Source organism: Poecilia latipinna, unplaced genomic scaffold (genome assembly GCF_001443285.1).
Source record: "Poecilia latipinna isolate Pla-1442-1.1 unplaced genomic scaffold, P_latipinna-1.0 Scaffold3019, whole genome shotgun sequence".
Classification (NCBI taxonomy): Eukaryota; Metazoa; Chordata; class Actinopteri; order Cyprinodontiformes; family Poeciliidae; genus Poecilia; species Poecilia latipinna.
Genome location: NW_015115635.1, coordinates 1 through 2,942, shown reverse-complemented (window position 1 = coordinate 2,942; position 2,942 = coordinate 1). Strand labels below are relative to the sequence as shown.

At 38.8% G+C, this 2,942-nt stretch overlaps 1 long non-coding RNA gene across 1 annotated transcript; it reads left to right on the top strand.

Moving 5' to 3' along the window:
- Positions 1–257: 257 nt before the first annotated feature.
- On the top strand, positions 258–1,068 carry LOC106939895 (uncharacterized). Its single transcript, XR_001422943.1, has 2 exons — positions 258–344; positions 847–1,068. It is a non-coding gene; the product is annotated as an uncharacterized LOC106939895 (long non-coding RNA).
- The last annotated feature ends 1,874 nt before the right edge of the window (positions 1,069–2,942 follow it).

Below are 2,942 nucleotides of genomic sequence, written 5' to 3'. Positions count from 1 at the left end.
ATTTTACTGACTAAAATCCTCCAACACAACATGACCCAGTACCAGGTTCTGGTTCTGGTTCTGAAGTCAGCAGGTCTTTATTGAAGCAGCAGCTTGATGGCGTTAATATTCATGAGAATCTTTAACTGGTTCTGTTGGACTGGTTCACCTGCATCCTGTTGGCTTCAGCTCATCTTTTTTTTTTTATTCAGGTTTTTCAGATGCGGGTTGTCAAAGATCAGCTGTGATTTTCTGGCCTCAGCTCTGAAGTCCAACAGCCTCCAGCTGACAGAACTGGACCTGAGAGGAAACAACCTGGAGGATTCAGATGTTCAGCAGCTGAAGGATCTTGTAAAGACTTTACTGTAAGTAAATGTTTGTAGTGAGGCCAGCTTCTGTCAGCATATTGAACTAAACCCAGTTAGCATCAAAGCAAAGCTCCAGTGTTCCCAGTAAAGCTTCTCAGTGGGAGGAGAATGGTTCAGGCTTCCTGATTGGACACAGAGACAGCAATCAGCCAATCAGAGGAGCAGCTTGCTGTGTTTGTGTTGGTGTGAAGATGAGTGTTGTTGCTGTCTCCATGTCTCCAAGAAGTCCAGCTGGACCCCAGCGTCCAGCCGTCCAACATGTCTAGAGACAGTGGTCCTCATTTATCAAACTGTGGCAGTTGCAGATCTGATCTCAGATCTGCTTGTTCTCTCAGTTCAACAGGAAACAACTGATCAGGTTCATCTTAGTCACAGCTCTGAGATCAGTCTGACTGCTGCCTGGAAACCATCTAGTGGATGTGCTGCGTCACTGACTGCTGCTGGAGAGGCTGGAAACACACTCACTGATCTGATCTCTCCTTCCTTCTTCTCTCTGCAGGTGGAAGGACTGATGATCTCTGTAAAGTAGAGAACGGTCTCTGTGTCCTGCTGATCCTCAGAGGTTGAAGCTGCAGCAGTTTGAGTCTAAAGAGACTCTGACTGGATCATGATGATGACCTCTGACCTCCAAGATTTTCCTCCTGTTTATTTTCTCATGTCTGTCATTTAGTGTCTGATATTGTTTGTCTCTTTGGATCAATAAAGATCCGATTCAAACTGGGCTCCATTTAGAGGCTTCATGGAGTTTTGATCTGAACTGGATTCAACTGGAAAGTTGATCTTTTTTCTCTCTGATTCATTTTCATCCTGGAACCAGAAATGGTCTGAGATGGAAACATGGGAATCATTTTCAGTTCAGCTTTGAATCATAAAGACACTTCAAACCTCTTTTCTCTGCTGCTTCTTCTGCTGACAGGAAAATGTTCCTCAAAGCTCCTCAGATAAAAAGATGCTGTACTGGAATCTGCAGAGAAACTTCAGCTTCCATCACAGAAACCAGTTTAACCAGTTTAGAACTGGATGTCCCACAGGAACTCTGATCTTAGAGCAGTTTTCAGGAACATCCAGCATTTATCTGATTAAAAAAAGGTTTTGTATATTTTAATGTTTTTATACTATAAAATGTAAATAATGAAGTTTTGCATCATCATTGATTCTCAGTCTGTTTTGTTTTTTTCCATTTTTACCTCCATGTTTCATGTTTTCAGTTTTCTAGAGAACTTTAGGACTCGATGTGTCGCATCAGGCTCTTTACTAAGATTCACTGATTTATTCAGACCTCAGAGAATCACTGGGATAATGTGCTGATTGGTTCATGTTTTTTATATTTCTTCTAACCTAATATGGGTTATTTGGTTAATAAATATTTTAATAATGCTCTTTGTACAAATATAATAACTGCACCTTTTATTTTAATCCTTCATGCTGTCTAGCTTTTTGTATTGGGATAAAGAAATTAAAATATATTTAAGTTTCTTTTTACTTTGACATGTTTATTTAGTAATAACATAAACATCCTGTTCAGTTGATTTCAGCTTTTTAAGCTTCTAATTTAGACAACAGTTTATTTTGCATTATTTAGACCAAGTTAAATAAAATACACGAGCTAACTGGTTTCCAGCTTCAGACTAGCAGGTTAACTGCTTCCCAGTGATATAAATGAAGGCAGATTCTTCTCCTGGGTTCACTTCAATGTTTTCTCTGTCAGTGTGAACCAGAAGCAGGTCCACAGAGACTCTGAGCTATGCTAGCGATGCTAACAGATTTTAGCAGCAGTTTGTTTTAAACACAAACTGATTATCAGGAGCTGCAGATCTAAACTCTGATGCTGAACAATGGAGTCTGTCCTTCAGTTCACTGATAATCGGTCGTAATTTTATAATTAAACCGATTCATCATTGAACAAGTTTGAAGGATTTTAGTGTGTAGTTACAATGTGTGACCACAGGAGAGCGGTAGAGAGCGAGTCTGGCAAAAACAAAAATGTAAAAATAATCTTCTGTTTACTACAGTTTAATATTTTTAAAAGCTTCATTGACTTTTTAATTTTATTAATTGTTCTTTAGGTGGTTCCACCTGCTTGAGGTCCTGATCTCAGCTGGTTGAAGCTTATCAACAATAAATGTTTTTAGTTTAAATGTTTTTAGTTTTTCCAGACTTTGACTCAAAATTACCCACAGTTAATATTTCTGGGAGGATTTTTAGAGAATGAAATGCCATTGTTTTTTTAGTTACTACATTTCCATCTACAGTAATATGAATTATTACTTTTTCTAATAGCTGTTGTTTATCTTGTGATCAGAATTATTTTATTGATGAACCTCCATCGCTATCATACAAGTACAAAATTTGTATATTTTTATTTACAGGATTAAGCTCTGTTGCCTTGCAGCAAGAAGGTTCTGGGTTCAATTCCCAGGGTCTTTCTGCATAGAGTTTGCATGTTCTCCCTGTGCATGCGTGGGTTCTCTCCTGTTCTCCTGTTTCCTCCCACAGTCCAAAACATGACTGTCAGGTTAAGTGGTCACTACAAATTCTCCTTAGGTGTGTGTGTGTGAAACCTGCCAGTTTCATATGCGCATTCACTGAACCCTT